Here is an 8213-nt window from a genome sequence, read left to right as displayed (position 1 = left end):
ATTTTCAATTGGAAAAGTTGAGTGACGAATTTTCGTTTTCGGAAAACTTCCAGTGACTAAAATGTTCATCAATATGTTAGGAAGTTTTTTGGAAAATTTTTCGTCATTTGATAATAAATTAAAGAAAATAGAGCAATTTTAACAGTGTCGCGCTCTGCTGTAAAATTACGGCGTGGCCGCGCACGTGTGGAATGGCCGCCATTACAAGACCAATGTATACAGTGAGTCAATGTTTACGTTTACAGCAGAGCACGACGCTGTTAAAATTGCTCTATTTTCTTTAATTTACTATCAAATGACGAAAAATTTTCAAAAAAACTTCCTAACATATTGATGAATATTTTTGTCACTGGAAGTTTTCCGAAAACGAAATTTCGTCACTCAACTTTTTCAATTGAAAATAGCTGCATCATTTTTCCGGCACATTTATTTAAATAATTATTTACTTAGACATAGAATTTTTTGAAAAATTACTAAATATTGTTTCACTTTTGAACTAGTTTGAAGAATATTGTGTGTAAATTTCGTGGAAAAATATTAATATTTAACGAAGTAATCACGAGTTGAAGTCAAAAATTCATTAAAATTTCTTAGGTTAGAAAATCGCGCTTTTCTCAATTTACTTAAAAACAAACAATTATATAAAAAAATTTTATTAGAAAAAAAGTTTCGCCTTGAAATTCTAAACAAGAAACAATAATTTTAAATTCATTTTGAACAACTTCAAAATTTTCTCTCCATAACCCAACTGACTGGCCGTGTGTTCACGCGTAACACATTATAGCATCCAGCCCCTCAATTATTTTTAAAAATTTTCCTCAATTCAATGATTTTAAAAATCTACTATTTAAAAAAAAAATTTTCAAAATCTCAGTTAAAATTTTAGATAATAATTAAATTGAATATCAAAAAAAAAAAAGAAAAAAAATTTTTTTTCTCCGAAATTGAATTATTTTCGAAATTTTTAATAAAATTCTTTAAAAATTCCTATTATTTTCCAAAATTTTCATAAAAATCAATTGTTTTCAATTATTTGCTATTTTAATAAAATGTTCCAAAAGTATTCAAATTATTTAAAAAAAAATTTGATTAAATTTTACGCAAACTTTTAATTATTTTCATAAATAATAAAAATTTCACAGAGATTCAAAAATATATTTACAAATTTTTTATAAATTTCTTCGCAAAAATTCAATTATTTTCATAAACAATAAATTTTTTTACAGAGATTCAAATATTTTCATAAATAATCAAATTCTCTTCAGGAATTCAATTATTTTTATAAATAATAAAACTCTTTCCAAATTTTCAATTATTTTCAATACAATATTTTAATCAAATTCCACGAAAAATGTAATTATGTATATTTAAAAATTTTAATAAAATTCTTTAATGGAATTCAATTTTTAAAAACATTTAATGATTCAACGAATTATTTATTTTTGTATTTAAATAATTGAATTCTGATTTTTTCATATTTTTAACTATAACAATTCTGTAGAATTAATTTATTTTAAAAAGTTGAATTTTTCAAAAAATTATTTTTCCAAAATAAGACAAAAAAAAAAAAAAAAAATAGAATAAAATTACGAGAATTCGTTTGATTTTTGAACAAAGGGATTCTCCTCTTGGTGGTATTATTATTCCAATCTTCTTTCTTAAGTCCTGCGGCTAAACAAATATTTCTGTCTGAACCGATAACACAGGAATGTGCGATACGAAATCTCCGTAATTTTAATACCTTTTCTGCTATGTTTGCTGATTTTCTTTTTTCTTCTCCACAACCAAAATCTTTAACGTTTATTTACAAATTTTAACCTATACACAACAACTAGAGATACATTTCTCATTTCTAAAATAAATGACTAATATACCGTATATATAGATATTATCATCGACAGATTCATTTTTCTTCGAGGAATTTATGCGTGTATATGAGAATTTTTAAAATTTTGATTAAGGTCATGTTATTCAGTGGTCACGTGCTCCATATACTTTACTATGGGAACACGTGACCACTGAATAACATGACCTTAACGCAGATTGAAAATTATAATTTTTTTTATCTTATTTACATATTGGAACCGATTTTGAATTTAGTAAATTGGACTTTAAATTCATGATCAGCGACCCCGAAAACCCCCGAGTAACAAATTTAATACGATTTTGAACATTTAAAAAAATGTCCGCCATATTGGAGCCGCCATTTTGAATTTAGTAAATTGGACTTTAAATTCATGATCAGCGACCCCGAAAACCCCCGAGTAACAAATTTAATACGATTTTGAACATTTAAACAAATGTCCGCCATATTGGAGCCGCCATTTTGAATTTAGTAAATTGAACTTTAAATTCGAAATCAGCGACCCCAAAAACCCCCGAGAAACGAGTTTAACATTATTTTTTAAAAATTTTTAAAAAAGTGCCCGCCATATTGGATCCGCCATTTTGTATTTTAAAAATCTAATTTAATATTCAATGTCCTCGAAAAACAACGGATTTAAAATTTTTATTTTCTAAAATACTTTTTATTTTATTTATTTGTGAAAAAGAATTTCGTCGGTTTAAATAAAAAGAATTAAAGTTATTTTAACGGAATTGTAATTTTAATTTTTTATAATTTAACAATAAAAAAATATCAAATAAATAATTGTAAATCGTTATAATTCCAAACTTTTTTCACGCTAATGAAAAAGGAAAAAAAAGTATTAAAATTTGAAATACAAGAAAGAAAGAAAAAAAAAGAAGAAAAAAACTATAAGACGTTTATTTATATAATATATTCAAAGGAGTTTCCGGGAAAAGGTGTCTTTTTCAGGGAGGAGTTGTGTGTCAAGAAGAAGAGTGCAAGGGGAGGGGGACATAATTCACGTGTGCTTTGTTCGTATAGATGAAGAAAATCGTAACACTATATATATAACAATCCAAATGGCAGCATGATGCATTCCAAGAGCGATATTCTCTTGTTGTAAAGATCTAAAAAGAGTTCAAAATGTTTTTGGGACGACGCAATATTTTAGAAGATGTCTTTAAGGGACGCCTATGGTCAGCGTTAGTCCGGTTTTTTTTTTCTTCTGAAAGGGCTAGTTGAAAATTTATGGGTCGCAGCTGATCCAAAAACTTGTGTTGCCTCATTCGGTTATATCCTTCAGGTCCACCAGACACAAACATTGTATAATATTAAGGGTGAAAATACCGCTCGTTTTCTTTTAATAATCGACTCCGCAGTCATTCCAATGAAAATGACCGTAAGGGTCAGAAACGAATAAAAATAGTTTTTCTCATCTTTTCACAAAAACCCCCTTTTTCAACTGAAATGCTATTAAATTTTTCAAAAAAAAAAAAAAAAAAAAAAAAAAAAAAACCAAACAATGCCGCTGCTCACGCGACAGATGATTATTGTGTTTAGTGTTCAATGTCAGTGACCAAAAGTATGTTTGAAAATTGAAATAAAACGTTTCGCATATGATTTGCAAGCTGATGCTGCGAAACATTTTTCCAGCAAATATTGTGATTAATGATGTATGAATGGTTAATTATTTTTAATTTCATGCCATTTTCATGGTGTGCTTCGATTGTAAAAAGTATGCGTAATTGCAAATGCGGGAAAATTCCTTTTCACTATATATAGACGTTAGTTTAGAGAAAAGTATTAAATTGCAAATTGAAATGTTTCGTTTTAGAAAAAGACTTTTCCTTTGCGTTACAATTATTCTTGTACAATTTTTTTTATTTGTTATGATTCAAAAATAGAAATCATATTTTTGGTGTATGAATGGAAATTATCCATATATTAAACTAATTTTTTTTTTTTTTACTGATTAGCAAGCTAATTGGGGAAGAACTATAACTTTCTCAAGAAATTATTAATTTCTGCAAAAATTAATTTCCTTAAACGGATATAGAAATACTTTTTACGCAAATTAATTTCGTTAATGAGTTTGAATTAATTTCGGTACAAATTAATTTCGTAAATTATATGAAATATTAATTTCCTGACTCACTAAATCCGTTAACGATGAATGGAATTCATTTCGGGTCAAATTAATTCCATTTACCGGATAGAATTAATTTTTAAAACCTCCTCCATCAAGTTGAATTAATTTCCACTTCCGGTTAGCGTACAAAAACGATTGCTGACAATATTATTTTCATTAAATATATTAAAATATATTTTCACCACTAATGGAGATTATTGTTGAAATATGTAGTTGATGTATCAAAAATAAAAATACAGAAGGAAGCAGAAAATTTGAACCCGAGGTCACAGCGGGAGTTAACCTTGATCGCGTTTCACGACCTACCACCTTCAAATGATCTTCGAGCTTCCATTAAAACGCTTCACTTATTTTCATCAAAGAATATTTCCCTCGACAATGTCAAACTTGCCAAAACATCGCGCGCTACTTTATTTCTACAGAGATGATTTTTTTCAAAAGTCTCCATCCCTTTCTTTTTTTTTTTTCTTTTTTTCTGTGTAACAGTGCGATTTTTTGTTTTGTGTGTTGAGTGCTTAGATACATTAGAAAATTCTTAGCGCACTATATAATATGTGTGTTGGTGTCGCGCCACTGACCCCCGCAGTCATTCAAGATCAAAGAACTTTTCGTCGGCATTCTTTTCTCGATGCGATTTACCCCTAAGTCTCAAAGTACCCATTCATCGATGGTGTACATTACAGGGTTGAAAGAAGTCTTCTTTTTTTTTATGAGTTTTTCACGTTCCTTTAAAAAAGGGTTTCTTAGCGAGAGGTAAAAAAAGCGCAGGTATCACAACAAAACTCTTCTATATAACAATCGAGGAGGCCAGGAAGCAGAATTATGGTTTGGACTTTATATACCAGCCCTTTACTTCTCTCTTCACTTTGCGGTGACAGACTGCTGAGTGAAATTTTCAAAATACAAAATACATTTCTTTCAAGTTCTAATTCTCTTCTTTTGGGAAAGGAATAAAGAAATGTCAACGCAAATATTTTTTGTTCCACAGTCTTATTATATCATTATGGGAAGTCCCTTGAAATTCCGTTAATTGAGTAATTCAAATAATTCTAATTCAAACATTTCGTCGAATTCTAATTATCAAAATTGATTCTAATATTAATATTAATATTAATAAATATTAATTAATATTAATAATATTAATAATATTAATATTAATTAATCAATATTAATATTCGATGATCTATTAGAATTAATTGATCCTCAAATAAATTCCGTTAGCCAAAAATTAGATTCCGAAGAAATTAATTCATCAAGATGCAACTTATCTCACTAAACGTTTGGATTTAATTTACGAGGGAATTAATATCGTTAACTGAATTTAATTAATTCCCGCAACAATTAACTTCTATAACCTGTTGAAAATTGAAATTAATTTAATAAAAATTTAATTAATTAAAGTTTTTTTTTTTTAAATTTAATTAATTTAATTTTTTTAACTAAATTTGTCAAATTCTAATTTCAGGGTTGCCACAGGTCAGGGAATTCAGGAAAAAGTCAGGGAAATTAGAATTGATTGGGGAATTCAGGAAAAAGTCAGGGAAATTAGAATTGGTTGGGGAATTCAGGAAAAAGTCAGGGAATTTTATTAAAAGTACTGTAAAAAATTAAATTTTTAGAATTTATAAGAAAATTCAGAATTTTTGAGTCTTTTTTGTTTGCCTCATAAACTATGAAATTGACAAGAATTATAATACGAAACCTTTAAGCTTTTCTACTTCTATGACAATAATTCCTTTTTCAATAACTTAATTAAATATTAAATAACTTAATTCTTGAAGAATTATCATAAAATTATTATTTTTAAAATATTTAAAGAATAATTTTACTTGAAAATTTCGAAATTAATTGAATTTCGAAAAGAGTTGCGTTAACAATCTTCATATAAATTAGATGAACCTACAAAGGTTTCAATTTGAAATTTTAAGAACATAATTCCAGAAATTTAATTATTTTCAAAAGTGATAAACTTCTTCGCATAAATACAATTAAGGTTCAAAATTTTTTTAAAAATTCTCGTTAAAATTTCAATTATCTTTATAAATAATAAAATTCTTCTCTGAAATTCAATTATTTTCGTAAAAAATTTAATAAAATTCTTTGGCAAAATTTCAACTATTTTCAAAAATTTTTCTCATTTCAATTATTTTTAATATCTACTATTTTAATATAATTTTCCAAAAGAATTCAATTATTTAAACAAAATTTTAATAACAGTTTCACAGGAATTCAATTGTTTACCAATTTTTTTTTTTTATAAATTTCTTCAAACCAAGTCAATTATTTTTAATTTTCTAATGAAGTTTCTCGAAAGAATTCAAATATATATTCAGAGAATTGAAAAAAAATAGTTCTGAGAAATTCAATAATTTCGAAAAATTTAAATAAAATTCTTTTAAAAATTCTATTTTTTAAAAAATGTTAACAAAATTCTTGACAAGATTTAGTTAATAAAATTGCGATTTTAATAAAATTTTCCTATACAATTCAATTATTTTTAATACAATTCTTCTTAAGAATTTAATTATTTAAAGAAATTGGAATAAAGTTCTTCACAAGAAATCAATTATTTTCAAAAAAAATAAAATTGTTCTCGGGAATTCAATTATTTAAAAAAAGTTTTGATAAATTGTTTTATAAAAATTTGAATAATTATAATAAAATTGATCGTAGAATACAATTATTTGCGTAAAATGTTTGTAAAAATCTTCGAAACAATTCAATTATTTTCGTAAAAAATAAATTTTTTCGAAGCAAATCAATTACTTAAGAAATTTTAAAAAAATTCTCCCCAAGAATTCAATTCTTTTCAAAAATAAACATTTTCGAAGGAATTCAATTATTTATTTCAATTATTTATTATTCAATTATTTTCAATTCTTTGTCAGATTTCAATTATTTTCAATTTTTTAATGAAATTTCTCAAAATGGAATTTAATTATTTTCAAAAAGTTTTAAAAAATTCTGAGAAATTCAATTATTTAAAAAAATTTTGAACAAAATTCTTACCAAGAATTCAATTCTTTTCAAAAATAAACATTTTCAAAGGAATTCAATTATTTAAAAAACTTTTTTTTTAATTCTTCGTCAAATTTCAATTATTTTCAATTTTTTAATGAAATTTCTCAACGGAATTTAATTATTTTCAAAAATTATTTTAAAATTCTGAGAAATTCAATTGTTTAAAAAAATTTTGAACAAAATTCTTCTTAAGAATTCAATTCTTTTCAAAAATAAACATTTTCAAAGGAATTCAATTATTTATAAAACTTTTTTTTTAATTCTTCGTCAGATTTCAATTATTTTCAATTTTTTAATGAAATTTCTCAATGGAATTTAATTAGTTTCAAAAAGTTTTAAAAAATTCTGAGAAATTCAATTATTTTAAAAACTTTTGAACAAAATTCTTCTTAAGAATTCAATTCTTTTCAAAAATAAACATTTTCAAAGGAATTCAATTATTTAAAAAACTTTTTTTTTAATTCTTTTTCAGATTTCAATTATTTTCAATTTTTTAATGAAATTTCTCAATGGAATTTAAATATTTTCAAAAATTATTTTAAAATTCTGAGAAATTCAAATGTTATAAAAAATTTTGAACAAAATTCTTCCCAAGAATTGAATTCTTTTTAAAAATAAACATTTTCAAAGGAATTCAATTATTTATAAAACTTTTTTTTTAATTCTTCGTCAGATTTCAATTATTTTCAATTTTTTAATGAAATTTCTCAATGGAATTTAAATATTTTCAAAAATTATTTTAAAATTCTGAGAAATTCAATTGTTATAAAAAATTTTGAACAAAATCCTTTCCAAGAATTCAATTCTTTTCAAAAATAAACATTTTCAAAGGAATTCAATTATTTATAAAAAAACTTTTTTTTTAATTCTTCGTCAGATTTCAATTATTTTCAATTTTTTAATGAAATTTCTCAATGGAATTTAATTATTTTCAAAAAGTTTTAGAAAATTCTAAGAAATTCAATTATTTTAAAAAATTTTGAACAAAATTCTTCTTAAGAATTCAATTCTTTTCAAAAATAAACATTTTCAAAGGAATTCAATTATTTATAAAACTTTTTTTTTAATTCTTCGTCAGATTTCAATTATTTTCAATTTTTTAATGAAATTTCTCAATGGAATTTAATTAGTTTCAAAAAGTTTTAAAAAATTCTGAGAAATTCAATTATTTAAAAAAATTTTGAACAAAATTCT

This window comes from Leptopilina heterotoma, unplaced genomic scaffold, assembly GCF_015476425.1.
Source record: "Leptopilina heterotoma isolate Lh14 unplaced genomic scaffold, ASM1547642v1 Lhet_235, whole genome shotgun sequence".
NCBI lineage: Eukaryota > Metazoa > Arthropoda > Insecta > Hymenoptera > Figitidae > Leptopilina > Leptopilina heterotoma.
Note: the sequence above shows the minus strand (reverse complement) of the source record.